This window comes from Bos grunniens, chromosome 9, assembly GCF_055505025.1.
Source record: "Bos grunniens cultivar Pamir isolate PY7600 chromosome 9, Bosgru_T2T1.0, whole genome shotgun sequence".
NCBI classification, from domain to species: domain Eukaryota; kingdom Metazoa; phylum Chordata; class Mammalia; order Artiodactyla; family Bovidae; genus Bos; species Bos grunniens.
This window is the reverse complement of record NC_141173.1, coordinates 77,739,672-77,759,449: the sequence shown is the minus strand read 5'-3', so window position 1 is coordinate 77,759,449 and position 19,778 is coordinate 77,739,672.

Below are 19,778 nucleotides of genomic sequence, written 5' to 3'. Positions count from 1 at the left end.
TAAGCCAAAACTGAGGATGAAGTCGAAGGTGAGTATGGGTGGAAGTGGTAGAAGTGCCTCTAAGGGAAGCTGAGAGCCAGGGATATATTCAGAACAACAAAGACCTGCTCCAGAGGACACAATGAGTATCCATGTCCCTGTGGCTGCACTGTATCCAGCCTCTTCCTAAAGAGCGTCCTAGTTACCCTGTCAGAGTAAACACCTGTCACTCCGGGTGTGACTTTGAATGAGTCTCTGTTCCCTACCACCAAAAGATTACTCTCAACAAAGGTCTGATTGATCAAGGTTTCTCATGTCACGTGAAGTTTAAGGTGACTCCAAAATCCTTTTGAGGACTATTTTTTCCTTACTAAAACAAGCTGAAAAGTGATAGTTTGTATTTTTCAGTCTATATAATGCAAAAAGTATAATTCAAGAAAAGAGCATATTTAGCAATTCTCGGGGCAGCACCTGGCTCCTTTGTTTATAGCAGTTCTTCATTTGGATAATATCCAGTGAAATGAATAATCAATCTGTATTGTGCTACTTCTTTACACGACCCCACTCCAATACTCTTGCCTGGAAAATCCCATGGACAGAGGAGCCTGGTAGGCTGCAGTCCATGGGGTCGCTGAGTGTCCCAGACGACTGAGCGACTTCACTTTGACTTTCATACATTGGAAAAGGAAATGGCAACCCACTCCAGTGTTCTTGCCTGGAGAATCCCAGGGACGGAGGAGCCTGGTAGGCTGCCGTCTATGGGGTCGCACAGAGTCGGACCCAACTGAAGCGACTTAGCAGCAGCAGCAGCAGTGTTTCATAATACTCTGCCAATGGGGGGAAAAACAGAGAAATAGATTAAGCAAATAAAATCCGTTACTATAAAAATGGATTCACTCTTTAAAAAATACTTTGTATATATGTTATACTAAGTGTAACATAAACCTCATGTTAATCTGTGAAGAATTACAATTCAAGAAAGTTATTTTGGAAAGAAGAAAATAGGGCTCATGATTATGGGTTTCCTTTTTAGCAATGAAAAATACTCTGGAATTAGATACTAATGAAGATCACATGATCATTTGAATACACCAAAACCTACTGAATTGTACCCTTTGAAAGGACTAATTTTATGGTGAATTATATTTCAAGTTTTTTAAAAAAGAAACAAGGGAAGGACAAGACTAATAAACAATAATATAAAAAAACAAACTGGGGCTTCCCTGGTGGTTCAGTGGTTAAGAATCTGCCTGCCAGTGTAGGAGATACAGGTTGGATCCCTGCTCTGGGAAGATCCCACATGCCTTGAAACAACTAAGCCCATGCACCACAGCTACTGAGCCTGTGCCCTGGAGCCTGAGCTCCACAAGAGACGCCACCGTAACGAAAAGCCTGCCCACCACGACTAGGGAGTAGCCCCCACTCTCTGCAACTAAAGAAAACCCCTCGCAAAGCAACGAAGACCCAGCGCAGCAAAAAAAAAAAAAAAAATTAATTAATTAAAAAAAAAAAACCAGAGAACAAATGAAGATGCTTTGGCAAAAAAAAAAAAAAAAACTGTTGCACAAAAGTGTTGATATGACTGGGAAGATGATGCATTTCCCATTGCTCATTCATTTACTCATTCATTAAACAAATATTTATTTAAAACCATTATGGGCTAAGGTATATGTCTCTTTCTCAAAGAGTCATCAAAGAGAACAAACTTCCATGTGAAAGAGAATCATTGTCAGTTGAAGAACAGGACTTTTATAAACTGGTTTATTAGAAAGTATATGTCACCATTATTTCTAGAACTTACATTAAGATATTTCTGTTATTTTTTATTCCCCCTTCCTCCATATCTTTATTCCCCCCCCCCCCCGACTTCTCTAACATCCAAATTAAAAACAATGGAGTACGACAAAGCTCGGGTATTCTGTCCATCCATCACTCATTTGAAGGGATTTCTTCCCTCTTTCCTTTCTCCATCCCCCCCTCCTCTTTTCCTCCCTCAACCCCACCTGCATCACAGAGTTTCTAGTCTCCACCCAAGCATAACTTATGATTGCACATGTTAGGTTAGGTTAGTCCTAACATGGAGTTGAGACTCCATGGCACAGTGTCTGTGCCAACCCTGTTGTTCAGCTTGCCATTACCAAATGGATATAGACTTTCAATATCTCAATTTCAGACTCTTGAAAGTAAAAATCTAATTGGCCCAGTTTGGATCAATTACTATTTCTCTCCCCCTATCCTCTCCCCAATGGCCCTCCTTTCCCCACCGCCCCACGTTCCCCCACCCAGTTAAATCTGCTAAATCTAATATATAGGGTTGCTCTTTCTCTACAAAGGAAGTATAGGAGATGAATCACCTCATGATATATCTATCATAAATAATAGCAACTCTGCAGTACAATAAAAATAAAGCCTTGTACAGTAACTAGCTACTGAACTCCTACAGATATTTTCATTTACGTTTAAGTTAATTGAAATGAAATAACATTAAAACTTCAGATCCTTAGTCAAGGTAGCCTCAATTCAAATGCTCAACCACTGCAAATGGTTAATGACTACTCTATTGGATAGAGCACAGAACATTTCTATTTTCCCACAAAGTTCTTTTGAACAGAGTTGTTAGAGAAGGTTAAGAAAGTATCAACAAAATCTGTAAATTATTAAAAATTTTAATAAGATAATAGCTACTATTTAGTTTTTGCATTTCTCCCCTTCCAACTCACAAACTGAAAAATTTACAAACCACCGGTTTCTAGGCCCCCTACTTTTCTGGCAAGAAATCTAAATTCTTACCCAAAATGATTCACCAAAAAAGTTAAACCGGGGACTGTCCCGTCAATTTAGGACAGCGAGTCACTCTACCCATATTTCATTTTTAGCCTTTGTAGATTTGTTTCATTTGGTTTTCAATTTTTCCACTTTGCTTTTCCTGAGTCTTTGTTGCAGTTCCAGTAAAGGAAGGCTGTGTTATCCTTTAGTGAGCCTGGATCAAGTGGTTAGCATTGCAACTGAGAGTTAAAATTCAAGATCATTGAACTCAGTCATGGGGAGCTAAAGGCTACATGCAAAGAACAGCCAGGCAGGCAGCTGTGATGATCACAGAGGAGTCAGGTATCAAAGCAGGCACTAAGAAATACAATTTCTAGTCCAAATATCCAGCTCTTGTCCAGGGGTGACACAAGGCCTGGAGTGGAAGGGGTTAATGCCACAAAGCTTGACAAAGGAGTTACTCAGGCTACACATCTAAAAAGGCAATGGCACCCCACTCCAGTACTCTTGCCTGGAAAATCCCATGGACGGAGGAGCCTGGAAGGCTGCAGTCCATGGGGTCGCTGAGGGTCAGACACAACTGAGCGACTTCACTTTCATTTTTCACTTTGATGCACTGGAGAAGGACATGGCAACCCACTCCAAGTGTTCTTGCCTGGAGAATCCCAGGGATCGGGAGCCTGGTGGGCTGCCGTCTATGGGGTCGCACAGAGTCGAACACGACTGAAGTGACTTAGCAGCAGCAGCAGGCTACACATTAGAATCACCTGCCGCCCCTTTAAGAAGCAGTGCCCTTCTTAATGTGCGTGCGTGCTAAGTCAGTTGCCTCCGACTCTATACAGCCCTATGGACCCTAGCCAGCCAGGCTTCTCTGTCCAAGGGAATTCTCCAGGCAAAGAATACTGGAGTGGGTTGCCATGACCTCCTCCAGGGGATCTTCTGAACCCAGGGATCGAACCCACATCTCTTATGTTTCCTGCATTGGCAGACAGGTTCTTTACCATTAGCGCTCCACCTGGGAAGCCCTCCAATCAATATAGACGACTTTAACATAGACACTGCAAGTTCAAATGCCTTTAGTGAAAGACAAAGAATATAAATAATATAAATGACAGCTGGGGGAATATTCACCCAATGTTGCTAACTCTTACCATTTTTTAAGAGAAGATAGAAACCTGGATTTTTAAAAATTTATAAAGTTCCCATTTTTCAGAAATAAAGCACTTCTTTTAAATGCTTTTAGCACACTGACCAGGCAAAATGAAACTTGTCTGTGGGATGGAAAGTCCCTTCCCAAAATGCAAATGTCCCTAGAAGTAGCAACAGAGGATTTCATTTTTCTCAGATCTCTGTTGAAGCATTCGTGTCTTTCTACAGTCCTGGTAAATTCTCTGCTTTATTCACAACTGCCTCCCTCAAACCTACTGCTTGCTTGAACTTCCGTTTTCTCTTTTTCAGGACACATTTTTTTCAAAGAACACTTTAGATTTGCCGCATCTAGCCCTCACCACTCACTATTTATTTTACTACCAATTATATGGCTTTTGCCTTTACTTTTTGGCTGAAAGTGCCTCTTTAGTCTAAGGTCACTAATGACTCTTAGTTGGCAGACACAATTACCTGTCCCCAGTTCTTATTGTCCTGCAGCTCTCCATAGCACTTGGCATTGATGCCAGTCCCAGTAAGGGAGAGTAAGTGGCTCTAGGTTGCTGGAGATCAGCAAGAAGTGAGCTCCTCAGAGTGGAGTTGAGAGTGCAAACAGAAGACAGGGGAATTCAGACAACAGGGTCAACTACAGTCTCCTGGGAAAAAAGTGATATTCTAAGGCTGAGTTCAAAAGAAGCACAGATAAAGCAGTTTAGAGTTTAAGTTCTGATCTGGAAGTTTCCAGTCCAAGAGAGAAGACATAAGCTTGTACGCCTAACACAGAAAGCACCAAATAACCCGACACAGAGCAGAACTGACCTTCCCCGCATCCCATTTTATTCTGGACCTAATGCAGGAAAAAAAGCATATCTTGCCATTGGATCCAAGACTGGGGATGGAGGGGAAATTTTACAGCCAGAAGCAGGGCTCATGCAGAGGAAATCAGGGGTCAGACCCCTCAACATGCACTCCCTAAAGCTCTCAGCAGAATGTTGGTGAATACTGCTTTGCAGGCACCCTCCCCTGGGGAGGGGACTCTGGGAGAAACTGGAGTCAGACAGCCTCAAATTCCTTTAATCTACTGTGGGAGAGGAGTAAGATGACCAGAGAACACTCATGTGTGTGCATAGAAAGGCTGGGAAAGGACAGAATAGTTCACCCTTTCCTGGACCCTTTCCTGTATCTAGGGGTGGATAAAAAGCTACCTCCGGGCTTCTTGCATCACCATTTCTTCCTTCTCTAATTCCTCTTCCTGTCCTGAGGCTCTAAACAAAGGAAGTCCCCTCAGCTTGAAACTTGTCACTTTCGCTTGGGTCCATCCTGCCGGGGTTTCTCTATATGGAATTTTCAGATTCCTAAGCCTACTCCAGCTGCACTGAGTCAGGATCTCTAAGACAGGGAACTTGTTAGAAATACAAAATCACAGAGTTGTTGAAACAGAGTTGCCATTACATTCAAGTCTGAGATGCCCTGCTCTGGGCTATCCTTCACCTAATGGTCAAGTTAATTTTCTGAGAGTATAGCTTTAATCAAGCTGAGTGCTGAAGAATTGATGCTTTTGAATTGTGGTGTGGCAGAAGACTCTTGAGAGTCCCTTGGACCGCAAGGAAATCCAACCAGACCATCCTAAATGAAATCAGTCTTGAATATTCATTGGAAGGACTGAAGCTGAAGCTGAAACTCCAATACTTTGGCCACCTGATGCCAAGAACTGACTCATTTGAAAAGACCCTGATGCTGGGAAAGATTGAAGGCAGGAGAAGGGGATGACAGAGGACATCCCCTTTACTCAAACTCAATGGACATGAGTTTGAGTAAATTCTAGGAGTTGGCGATGGACAGGGAGACCTGGTGTGCTGCAGTCCATGGGGTCGCAAAGAGTTGGACCTGACTGAGCAACTGAACTGAACTGAACTGATAGCTTTAATCTCATCATACCTGTTAAAAAGAAATAGGTCCCAAATGAAGTCATCTGTGCTAAGCCCCATATCAGCAAACCAAGACTTAATACTTAAATTAATTGCAGTTACAACCTCCCCCAAGTATATAGTCTTAACTGGTCAGTCTGGAATTTTCTGGTCAGCTTCAGTGAGGTAATCTACCTCCTTCTATCCCTGTAGGTAGATTACCTAAGCCTGAAACAACCCTTGCTTTTTCCCCTTCTGCCTATAAAAGCTTTCTGTTTTATATGACTCCACGGAGGTTCTTTCTGCTTGCTAGATAGGATGCTGCCTGATTCATGAATCACTCAGTAAATCATTCGATGAATCCAATTAGATCTTTAAAACTTAGTTGATTTTGTTATTGTTGTTGTTTTTCCCACACACCCCTGCTAAAAATCTTCAGGGTTTCCTCATGGTTTATTAAATAAAGTGTGTGTGTGTGTGTGTGTATATATATATATATATATATATATATATTTAGCCATGCCTTTTAAAATCTTCTACAACTTGGCCCCTACTACCTTCCAGATTCCTGAACACCCCTCCCCCGCAAACCATCTGTGAAAACCATGAGTCAGTCAAGTTGAACTCCATCCTGTTTCTGCATCTGGTTCAGGGTACAGGGATGAGGAGGAAATCAGTTTTATTCTGTAAATGTTTAGTTAGCACTTTCTGTGTGCTCAGCATGCAACCTGTACCTTCTTCTCTCCAGAGCCTGAAACCACCAAATCCCCACTGTCTTGCCTTTGCTCAGATTTTTCCTCTGCCTGATGAGTCCTTCTTTCCTGCTGTATCTTTGGCTACTGAAATTCAAGGCTGAAGTCAAATGCCAGCTCTTTCACAAAGTCCCCTGTGTTACCTACAGGACAGAGGCTACCCAGGCCCCTAATGTGTCTCTAGTCCTATCTGTATATGTCCTTTGAAAGGTACTAACCTCTACAAGTCTTAGTTTTCTAATCTAAAAATTAGTGATACTAAAGCCTACCTATTGGGTTATTGTAATGATTAAACTAAATTGCATCTCTTTTTGAAGCATCTTACCTCTTTGCAAAAAAAAAAAAACTTGGGAAATGAATTGATACAGTAACTGTGCCTGGCCCTGCATCTTTTCCTTCACTCCATTCTCCTCTGTCACCAATATGTCATATCCCTCTCTTGGGAGTCCTCCGGCACTTTGGACATCTTCCAGGACAGTAATATGCCATCTTATGAAATGCAAATCTCACCATCATCTTTGAAATTTAATAAAATTAATTCAAGTTTACTACTCTGATCCTCTAGGAAGTCCAATGCTCTTCCTTTTATTTTTGCAATTCTCAGGATGTATCTTCTGCTTTCCACTGGTTCTGAGTTCTCCAATCCTAAGTACATCTCATATATTGTCAATTTTCAGATATTCCACCCAAAACAGACATGGAAAAGCTCCATTTCTCTACCCACCCTTCACACTGACTCCTTCCCCCTTCCTTCCTGAAACTAACATTTGTGATGAATATCAGGCTTTATCAAAGTTTTAAGGATGAAGGCAAACTATATTCAAGAAGCAAGAAGTCTGTGGTGGTGGTGGTTTAGTCGCTAAGTTGTGTCCAATTCTTGTGACCCCATGGACTGTAGCCTGCCCGGCTCCTCTGTCTGTGGGATTCTCCAGGCACGAATAGTGGAGTGGGTTGCCATTTCCTTCTCCAGGGGATCTTCCTGGCTCAAGAATTGAACCCCGGGGCCTCCTGCATTGAAGGCAGGTGATTTACCGACGGAACTATGAGGGAAGCTCATCCTCTTTACAAGTCTCCTCACTGCCCTGCCTCCGGAGTTGCTCCCCGGCCACCCCCCCCCAACAGCTGCAGCCTCCCCATCTGCTGCCAAGCTCTGTCCTCACATCTCCCCACCTGCTTCCTAAGGCCCTGCTTCTCAGCCTTCAGAACCTGCAGTTAACCTTCCTTATTGTGCAAAGCAGTTTAGCTTTCCAGTCCAAACTCTGAAGTCTCATTAATGTGCTCTGCTGAAAAAGGAACCTTCCTCTCTGACCCTTGAGAGGCTTAGAAGACCTAGCAGAAACTTTAGAATTTGCCTTTTTCTTGGTCCCTCTCCACCACTTTCTAATCTATCAGCCACTTTCTAAATCTACACCCATTTATTTTTTCAGTGATGTGTGTTAACAACAACTCTCAGGAAGGCAAAGTTGCTCCGGTCTACTGTTCTGAATAATACATTTATGTAAATTTATATGGAACTTGTGCTATAGTCATTTCCTCTTAGAGGCTGTAAAATTCTTCAGGGTGGACAGTGTCTTGTTGATTTTGTATCCTTTGCAGTGCTTAGCACCATGCCAGGAAGGGAGTGGTTACTCAGCAAGTGTTTTGTTGAATGGGCTTGAAGGTTGCCTTTCTAACATCTTGTACTCCTCTCAGAACTATTAAAATGAAAGAGTAGATGTGTCCACCCGTTACCTTAGTCACTGTAGACTAAATCTTTTTCACCCTCACCAAAATTTAAACAAGTTTCTAGGGAAGAGGTAATACCAAAAAATTAGTATAATTACCAGCATTTATGTTCTATTTCCACTGCACTTTTTGTTTGTTTGTTTCAAATTATATTTCCTTAAACAGCCAGGTTGGAGACTTGATCATTGGAATTTATTTCTGTGGCAACCCCAGTTCTTTGACAAATGCAGGTATTCTTTTCATTAAAATATTAGCTTGATCCAAAGATGTCAAACAGCTACCCTAGCGTTAGTTATTGCAGTCTGAGACCTCCCAAGAGGTCTAAAAAACCAGAAGATTAAATATAGCAATATGTTAATATAAACATAGTTTACAAGTCATTTAATAACTATAGTTATATAGACTTTTCAAAGTATTCATTTTTCAAATTATTCTCCTAGATTGATACCAACTTTGTGAAGCAAAATATATCATATGGCCCTTGAAAAAATTGTTAAATGGTAGATTAGCTCCAATGTAAAACATCTTTCTATGTTAACAAAGAGAGGGCAATGCACAGTAATCCTATGTGGTGGGTCACTCCCACTCAACAGAAGAGAAAAATGAGGCTCGAAAAGATTAAGTAACCTACCAAAGGTCACACAGCCCTAACTAGACAGTGTCTTGCTAGGCACTGCAAGTCTGGCCACTCTGAAAGGAAGATTAATTTTAAATTGAGTAGTAGTCATTACTTACAAAATGAATACATTACTGTGATTAATGACAAAATATTTCACTTAGGTTAGTCTTACAGAAAGTTTAAGGGAAACCAAAGTTTAAGGACTCCAGATTCATTTAGGCCCCTTTCAAATATAAAATATTTCCAATTTTCCTTGTCCTACTACTACTGGAAGGGAAGGGAAAACATTGCTATGCATTAAAAAAAAAAAACAAAAACAGCAATTCTGTTCCTAAGTACACACCCAAAAGAAGTAAAAATAGGTATTTAAACAGACACTTATGCATTAATGTTCACAGCAGTAGTAGTTTAGTTGCTAAGTCGTGACCAACTGTTGTGACCTCACAGACTGTAGCCTGCCAGGCTCCCCTCTCCATGGGATTCTCCAGGCAAGAATACTGGAGTGGATTGCCATTTCCTTCTCCACCAAAGAAGGAAATGGCACTTTTAATGTGACATTAACATACCTCTGCCCTCAGAATCAATTCATCTGGACCATATTCAATTGAAATAAGCTACAAAAACATGCAAAAATTAATTGAATGCCTTTTTTAGCTTCTCATTTTATATTGGGGTATAGCCGATTAACAAACAATGTGGTGATAGACAACAGGTGAACAGCAAAGGGACTCAGCCATACATATACATGCATCCATTCTCCCCTAAACCCTTCTCCCATCCATGCTGCCACAAAACACTGAGCAGAGTTCTGTGAATGCATTTTTAATGAGATAAAGTGCAAGCAATCACAATAATGAAAATTTCATTGATATTGTCACTTACAATATGATGTGAACTTTTAAAATTATTTATTTTTATTGTAGTATAGTTGATTTACAATAGTTTCAGGTGTACAACATAGTGATTCAGTATTTTATATATTATATTCTGCTTTAACTTATTACAAAATGATGGGAAGTTTCCCTGTGCAGCGCAGTATACCCTTATTGCTTATTTATTTATACATAGTAGTTTGTACTCTTTAATCCCCTAAACCTCTCTTGTCCCTCTTCCCTTCACTCTCCCCACTGGTAACCACTAGTTTGTTTTCTATATCTGTGAACTTGTTTCTGGTTTGTTATACATTTTAGTTCGGAGAAGGCAATGGCAACCCACTCCAGTACTCTTGCCTGGAAAATCCCATGGACGGAGGAGCCTGGTAGGCTGCAGTCCATGGGGTTGCAAAGAGTTGGACACGACTGAGCAACTTCACTTTCACTTTTCACTTTCATGCATTGGAGAAGGAAACGGCAACCCACTCCAACCCATTCTCTTGCCGGGAGAATCCCAGGGATGGGGGAGCCTGGTGGGCTGCCGTCTCTGGGGTCGCACAGAGTCAGACACGACTGAAGTGACTTAGCAGCAGCAGCAGCATCATCATATATTTTAGTTGGTTTTACTTTTTGCATTCAACATATAAGTGATAACGTAGAGTATTTGTCTTTCTCTGTTTGACTTATTTCACTGAGAATAATACCCTTTAGGTCCATCCAGGTTGCAAATGGCAGAATTTCATGCTTTTTTTGGCTGAGTAATATTCCATTGTGCAGATATACTATATCTTCTTTATCCATTCATCTATTGATGGACACTTAGGTTGCCTTGACATCTTGGCTAACATGATGTGAATTTTAAGTGTTATTAATAACATATAAAATTATTTATAATAACTACCTGTTAGCCATCAGTTATTACTATTCATAATACATATTTTTAACTCCTCAGAGAAAGAGAGGAGAAATGTAGTTTGATGTTCAATCAACATAAATTGAAAAGATATATCTATAAGAGTAAATCTTTAAAGTCTATTTGGCAATTGTTCTATATGTTTAATTAGGGGATAAAATAATATAAAATTGTAGGGAAAGCACATGTACTGAATTTTTTTTTCTTTCTTGGTCTTAGCAGTATTGATTAAAATTAAATGGAATGTTCTAAATAAGTCATAAGCATTCTTTGATAAATGGCATTTTTTCTAGAATTAATTCCAATCATTTCATTGATTTCTAAGGAACTGAGTACATGGTTTTTATTGCCACAAATTTCCTTAAAATAGCTAATTCTGTGGGCTTACAAACTGTGAGTTTGATAGGTAATGTCATTCAAATATTTAGATTTTAATTTAAGAATTCAAACATCCAGATGTTTCTACATGGGTTTCTCTTTTAAATAGTTAGGGGACTTCAGGTGCTCCCCCAGCTATGACAAAATCCAGAAGAATGGTTAATAGCAACCAAGTATGTAATAGCCTGGCATGCTGCAGTCCATGGGGTTGCAGAGTCTGTCACCACTTAGCGACTCAACCACCACAATGAATTAATAGGCTGCTCTTCACCCTAACAGAGCTTTTTGATCTTATATCTAGAATCATTTCTTCTGTTGGGGAAATACCTGCAATACAATACCTCAGCTGAGATTTTGTAAGTCCCTTATCAAACACTCTTTTTTCAGTACTTGGCAACGATCGAAAGCTTCTATTTGTAGTTGTTTTTCTGTCCCCCCATAAGTAGAGAGGTTCTGATAACTTGCTAAATTCAGCTTTTATCTTCAACTATCAATTCAACTATTAATCCAATTATTATTTTCAAACTAATTCAAGGTAGAGAGACTTTACATGGGGTAAGCAGCCATCACTGAGGAAATAAGAGATGAGAAAGACCTACCATTAAGAATAATGGTCAGAGGGACTTTCCTGGTGGTCCAGTGGCTAAGACTCCATGCTCCCATTGCAGGGGGCCCAGGTTCATTTCCCGATCAGGGAACAAGATCCCACATGCCACAAGTAAGAGTTGATATGTTGCAGCTAAAGATCCCACATGCCGCAATGAAGACCCAGCACAGCCAAAGAAATAAATATTTTAAAAAATAATAATGGTCACAAAACTATGTTTCAAAGCTCCTACTTGTATTTGCACAGGTAAAACACTGCAATTTGGCGGTATCAGGAAGGCCACTTGCTTAACTGTGAGGCATCAACAATTGGCTTGTGATGATTCTTGTTTTCAGTTACTGTTAGTCTGCTTCTTAATTATCATAAATGTATTGTTAAGTATGTTTATGATGAGTGACTTAATTATATACATCATTATTGATGTGTATCATTATATATTTGCATCAACTTTATTTCAGGCTAATAATTTTCTAATAAGCCTACTGCTAAATGACATGTACTTCTCAAAATATCCCAAGTTTGCTGTATGGTAACATTTAATTCATTATATGGTAGCCCAGCTGGTAAAGAATCCGCCTGCAATGCAGGAGACCTGGGTTCAGTCCCTGGGTTGGGAAGACCCCCTGGAGAAGGGAACAGCTACCCACTCCAGTATTCTGGCCTGGAGAATTCCATGGACAGAGGAGCCTGACAGGCTACAGTCCACGGAGTCACAAAGAGTCAGACAGGACTGAGCGACTTTCACTCCACTCCATGCACCCAGTGAATCTACACTATTTAAAAACTTTCATCACACTTGCCAAGTGTAGTAATTTACTGCGTTATTTTATAATTTATATACTATTGTTTTAGGATATATAAATTATATACCTGTCTTTATTCCTTCAGTTGAAGCTGTGAGTGCCCAGTCGCATCTGACTCTTTTCTGACCTCATGGACTGTATGGTATCCAGTGAACCTGCCAGGCTCCTCTGTCCATGGAATTTTCCAGGCAAGAATACTATAGTGGGTTGCCATTTCCTACTCTAGGGGATCTTCCCCACCCAGGAGCACTTGTGTCTCCTGCATCTCCTGCGTTGGTAGGCAGATTCTTTACCACTGTGCCACTAAATGTTTCAAGCTAGATGTTTATTGTAGCTTTTTTATTCTCTCCAATTTTTTTTTTTTTATAAAAAAAAGTTGTTTTGGGGAATTCCCTGGTGGTCCAGTGGTTAGGATTCTGTGCTTCCATTGAAGGGAGCACAGGTTCAATCCCTGGTCCAGGAGCTAAGATCCTGCATGGTGCAGCCAAAAATAAAGGTCTTTTTTCTGGGAAAAAAAATGGGTTCAGTGAAGTTGGTGCACTCATTCAAGAGTCATGAAAACATGAAAGAACACACTTTGGTGCTCAACAAGCTGTGGCTGGAATCCCACCTCTATTACTTCATGAGTGTGCTTGAGTTCCACCTCTCTAGGACTTCCACCCTTCATACATAAAATGGGAATAATAACCTTTCTTTATAAAATAATTGTGACGTTTACCTAGCCCAAAGCAATCATTCAGTGAATGGTAATTATTATCCCTAGGTACAGTAGGATTAAATGACGGAGCTTATCTTTCCAGGCTGTGGGAGGAACCTTGTCTAGGGTGAAGTCAGCCAGTCTCTTCTATAATTGATGAGTAGAATGTTTGTATTACAGCCTAGCTTCCAGATAACAGAGTGGGTGCCATGTCCCTTTTGCTGACTTGCATTTCGTAGGGACCCAGGAAGCTGAAGGAAACTGCCAGGCAGTACCAGCGGGAACTTTTGATCTTGCTCAGATATGGTAACTTAATTTTCTATCTAGCTATAAACAAGTTAATCTGCAATTTAACATTGTGTGGGTGATGGGAACCCCCTGGGTCTACTTCCTATCAGTTGGTTAAAACATTTCAGGACGTGCAAAGGGTTCCTTTTAAGCCCTGTTAGGAAATGGCAACCCACTCCAGTGTTCTTGCCTGGAGAATCCCAGGGACGGGGAGCCTGTTGGGCTGCCATCTATGGGGTCGCACAGAGTTGGACACGACTGAAGAGACTTAGCAGCAGCAGCAGGTGCTCAAAGAGGACAAGTACGGATGTGTCTTCTGCCCACAAGTCTGAGCTCTTACAGTCACCTGACACAGCACTTTACCCAGGGCCTGGTTTCAAGTTCTTTCCACCTTTAGAGCAGAGTACAAGCTCTTTTCTGAAATTGCCAGAAAGTTGCTATGGTTCAGGAAGCACATTCATGTGATAAGTCAAAGGAACTTGACAGGAGGATCTTACAGGTAAGTTTAGCTGGAAACAGGGCCGTGGTAACAATAGCCTGGATTTTGTTCTAAGGCTCAGGGACAGGGTCTGGCTCTCTCCCTTCTGTTTGGTGAGATGAGGGAAGAACATAGCCCTATCAGGGCACCAGCCAAGGGGCAGGAGTTGACTAGGGTCCACGTAAGCCAGGAGACTGAGCAGGAGGAGGAAGGAGCAGGAAGCAGGAGCAGGAAGACTGAGCTCTCCTGGAAGGAAGTCAAAGCCATGCACAATAGCCAAATTCCAAAGAACCAGAAGTATTAGTAGCACCATGTCTAGGGTCTAATATAAAGGTCAAGTTCAAAAAGAAAGGCAGAAAATAAGCAAGGTGGAATCAAATGTAGTATGGAGTTGGATAATGGGAAAGAAATGAATGGTTTTTTCCTGAAATTTTTTCTAGAATATTAGTTGACATGGATGTGCATGTGTGTGTGCTCAGTCACTTCAGTCATGTCCAACTCTTTGCGACTTCCATGGACTGTAGCCCATCAGGCTCCCCTGTCTATGAGTGGGTTGTCATTTCCTCCTCCATGGGATCTTCCTGACTCAGGGATCGAACCCGTGTCTCCTGAGACTCCTGCTTTGGCAGGTGAATTTTTTAATGTTGAGCCATTGGGGAAGCCCCAGTGACATGGATAGTTTTCATGTAATGGCTTGCCATGAGGACTGAAAAAGTGTCGGTGGTAAATGAGTGGGTGGGTGCACACAGGTTAGACCGCCTCGAGGAGAGCAGACAGGTAACAGTGAGGTCAGTTATTATCATATTGTTAACTTCGCTGGTTCTGCCCTTAATTAAGTATGGGGGGATTTCCCCTTCCCGCCTCTCGCCAACTAAAAGTAGAGCTTTTGCCCTTTTCTCTCAGAAGTATGGCTATTCGAGGTCTTGACAAGACTGGAGGCAGGTCCACTTGGGCAATGATACATGGAGCAAGCCCGAGTGGGCTCCGCTCTGCTGGGCAGTGCTGAGTGTGGACACAGAGAAAGCCTAGTTTGGTCCCTGTTCTTAGACAAGTGGCTTCTCCAGTGAAATCAGGGGCTCTGAGATTCACCATTACTGGGCCTTCAGACAATGTCCCTTGTGCTCACCCTGCTTCTCTTGAGCAGTGGCCTAAAGCCTTCTAGACTGCTTCTTCAGGATCAACCCCCAGCCTCTCAAGGGGCTTTCTGGTAATCCCCTCTTGTTGGAAAATCCCTCCTCACCTACTTCCCTTTTTTCTCAGAAGCATTATTTCCCTTCATGTTGCTTTCTTTTCCAGGGGTGCTTACAAAATAGACCTTGATAGTTTAGAAGGTAATTTCCTCTTTAAAACTTGACAGCTTTGCTCTCCTTGGGAGTGAGGAGAGCTTAACTTCAAATCCTCTGAAACTGAAGTGAGATTTCTGCATTCCTTCTCTCCAGTGCAGACAAGGTGGGGAGAACACAGCGTTTCCAGTCAGCAGCTTGAAATGTCACAAGCTACTGCAAAATATTCACATGAAAGGGGATCAAAGGCCAGCAGACAAGAACCAGACATCCTTGAACTAGAGACAAGGCCAACTTGGGACACAGAGGTGGTGGATGGGGGTGGGGAGTTACATAGAGATAATATACAACACGAGAGATGGAAAAGAATTTGTTAGGTAGTATACGCTTGTCTCCTCCATTGGACTAAAAATTTCTCAATGGCCATGATTGTGGTATTCAACTCTCTGTTCTCAGCATTTAGGTGTAGAATTATTAACATCTACTAGGTGCTCAATAAATATTTGCTTGAAATGAACTAAACTTATCAAGCTATTTCCATGACAGGAATTTATAGGTGTGAGCAAAGTCCCCAAGATGTCTTAAAAGTCTTACATATCTTGAACAACTGGAACCTTTAGAGGGTGAGAGATGTATTGGAACATTCAATGAATGCGTATCAGTGAAGGCCCTGGGAAAATGAAAAGAAAGACCAATATAAAGGAAATAGGCAGAAAAGTATCTGGATGTCAAATGTAAAGTAAGTGGTAGATCTCTTATTCCAAAGCTCATCACAACAAACAATGCCTTTAAAGTAACTCTCGTTGATCTAATTAGAGCAGATTTAAAAACATCATAAATTGTCTTATTTCCAAAGTAAACCACCTTTTTCTCAAAATGATGAAGGCAACAGGACAGAAATTACAAAACAGAAATGTCAAGTAGATTCTGGGATCTGGCTGAAACAGAGAACCAGGCATCACTCTCCACTAAGGTTCAACCTGGTCAACACAAGGATTTGTACTGTGGGAATATTGTTGTTTTTCAAATATATTTTAGTAAAACCCTTGAGTTTTCCACTTAACAAATTTTCAAGTGTACGATATAGTATTGTTACGTGTCCAAACTTTGTTGTATAGCAGAACACTGGAATTTATTCCGTCTGCGTAACTCTTTTAAATTTTTCTCTCCTTTTTTCCCCCACTATCTTTCACTTACCTTTGCCTTCAACATCACCTCTAGTTCCGTTCTTCAGTTTCTCATTTTCAAAGATGTAATTGGACATGACATTTCTTTCACCTTGTTAACACTCACATGTCCTTTTCTAATCTATCAAATTATTCATCATCACCCTGCAGTTCTCTCCTGATGGAAGGGTCAACAGTAAAAGGTGACATTCAGCTTACTCCTCACCACTCCCAGTTTACAGAGGAAACTTTCCTGTATATTCTAAGGGTATTCTGTTCCTCTCTCTTAGACCATGCACCACCCTACAAAATTACTTGTTCACTCATAGTGAATGTCACCCTCTTTAGCTTCTTACCTCTTTAAAGGCAAGACATGTTTTCTTCAAATCCTCAAACTTAGTACAATGCCTGCTGTGTATTTAATAACTGATGAATGAAGCTGAGGGGAGAGAGAGAAGATGGGAGAAAAGAGGAAAAGGAAGGAAGAAGGAGAAAAAAAGTTAGTGAATTCATTTTGGAGAATTCTGGAATTCTCCAAATTGTGGAAACCAATTATTCCTATGCACTTGTACAACAAAATCACTCTAATGAAGCCTCAGTTTGATCACTTGAAATGACCTGGCTAATTGGAGAGCATATCTTGAGATATGGGCCAGATTTAAGCAACTATTTGTTTTTTAAAATTCTCCAATTTCTAAAAATATGACCATCAACAACAAACACTAGGCCAAACTAAACAAACAAAAGCAAATTTCATTTTGGTTATCAGGCAATTTTGGGGAAATTTCAGTTTTGATTCTTCAGGGGAATTTATTTTTAAAAATTTCTTTTTGTACATGTAGTCATTATCTTGATGATTGCCTTTCTAATAAATAACCTTTTGAAAATTATTCTCTTTGAGTTAATGAACTGGCTTATTAATTTAGTTTGGGAAAACAGTTTTCTGTTCTTAAATCAAAGTATTAATCCGGGAAACATGGGCATTGTGAATCCTGAGATCACTGAGACTGACTATCAGTGAGTTTATTGACCTCTTGTTGGATTAACCTTTATGAAATTTTATATGCTATAGAAAGTGGCATACAGTTAAATTTTATAATTCCTACCTGAAATAAACTTATTTTGGCCAGGGGCAGCGGCTGGGAGGACCAACCGCACGTCCAAGGAGCGGTGGCTGGGCGGGTGCAGGAAGGCCTAGAGGAGCTATCCCACGTTGAAGGTCAGGAAGGGTGGCGGTGAGGAGATACCCCTCGTCCAAGGTAAGGAGTAGCGGCTGCACTTTGCTGGAGCAGCCGTGAAGAGATACCCCACGCCCAAGGTAAGAGAAACCCAAGTAAGATGGTAGGTGTTGCAAGAGGGCATCAGAGGGCAGACACACTGAAACCATACTCACAGGAAACTAGTCAATCTAATCACACTAGGACCACAGCCTTGTCTAACTCAATGAAACTAAGCCATGCCCATGGGGCAACCCAAGACGGGCGGGTCATGGTGGACAGATCTGACAGAATGTGGTCCACTGGAGAAGGGAATGGCAAACCACTTCAGTATTCTTGCCTTGAGAACCCCATGAACAGTATGAAAAGGCAAAATGATAGGTTACTGAAAGAGGAACTCCCCAGGTCAGTAGGTGCCCAATATGCTACTGGAGATCAGTGGAGAAATAACTCCAGAAAGAATGAAGGGAGGGAGCCAAAGCAAAAACAATACCCAGCTGTGGATGTGACTGGTGATAGAAGCAAGGTCCGATGCTGTAAAGAGCAATATTGCATAGGAACCTGGAATGTCAGGTCCATGAATCAAGGCAAATTGGAAGTGGTCAAACAAGAGATGACAAGAGTGAATGTTGACATTCTAGGAATCAGCGAACTCAAATGGACTGGAATGTGTGAATGTAACTCAGATGACCATTATATCTATTACTTCGGACAGGAATCTCTCAGAAGAAATGGAGTAGCCATTATGGTCAACAGAAGAGTCCGTAATGAAGTACTTGGTTGCAATCTCAAAAATGACAGAATGATCTCTGTTCGTTTCCAAGGGAAACCATTCAATATCACAGTAATCCAAGTCTATGCCCCAACCAGTAATGCTGAAGAAGCTGAAGTTGAACGGTTCTGTGAAGACCTACAAGACCTTTTAGAATTAACACCCAAAAAAGATGTCCTTTTCAATATAGGGGACTGGAATGCAAAAGTAGGAAGTCAAGAAACACCTGGAATAACAGGAAAATTTGGCCTTGGAATACGGAACGAAGCAGGGCAAAGACTAATAGAGTTTTGCCAAGAAAATGCACTGGTCATAGCAAACACCCTCTTCCAACAACACAAAAGAAGACTCTACACATGGATATCACCAGATGGTCAACACTGAAATCAGATTGATTATGTTCTTTGCAGCCAAAGATGGAGAAGCTCTATACAGTCAACAAAAACAAGACCGGGAGCTGACTGTGGCTCAGATCATGAACTCCTTATTGCCAAATTCAGAATGAAATTGAAGAAAGTAGGGAAAACCACTAGATCATTCAGGTATGACCTAAATCAAATCCCTTATGATTATACAGTGGAAGTGAGAATAGATTCAAGGGCCTAGATCTGATAGATAGAGTGCCTCATGAACTATGGAATGAGGTTCGTGACATTGTAGAGGAGACAGGGATCAAGACCATCCCCATGGAAAAGAAATGCAAAAAAGCAAAATGGCTGTCTGGGGAGGCCTTACAAATAGCTGTGAAAAGAAGAGAAGCGAAAAGCAAAGGAGAAAAGGAAAGATATAAGCATCTGAATGCAGAGTTCCAAAGAATAGCAAGAAGAGATAAGAAAGCCTTCCTCAGCGATCAATGCAAAGAAATAGAGGAAAACAACAGAATGGGAAAGACTAGAGATCTCTTCAAGAAAATTAGAGATACCAAGGGAACATTTCATGCAAAGATGGGCTCGATAAAGGACAGAAATGGTATGGACCTAACAGAAGCAGAAAATATTAAGAAGAGGTGGCAAGAATACACAGAAGAACTGTACAAAAAAGATCTTCATGACCCAGATAATCACGATGGTGTGATCACTGACCTAGAGCCAGACATCCTGGAATGTGAAGTCAAGTGGACCTTAGAAAGCATCACTACAAACAAAGCTAGTGGAGGTGATGGAATTCCAGTTGAGCTCTTTCAAATCCTGAAAGATGATGCTATGAAAGTGCTGCACTCAATATGCCAGCAAATTTGGAAAACTCAGCAGTGGCCACAGGACTGGAAAAGGTTAGTTTTCATTCCAATCCCAAAGAAAGGCAATGCCAAAGAATGCTCAAACTACCACACAATTGCACTTATCTCACACGCTAGTAAAGTCATGCTTAAAATTCTCCAAGCCAGGCTTCAGCAATACGTGAACCATGAAC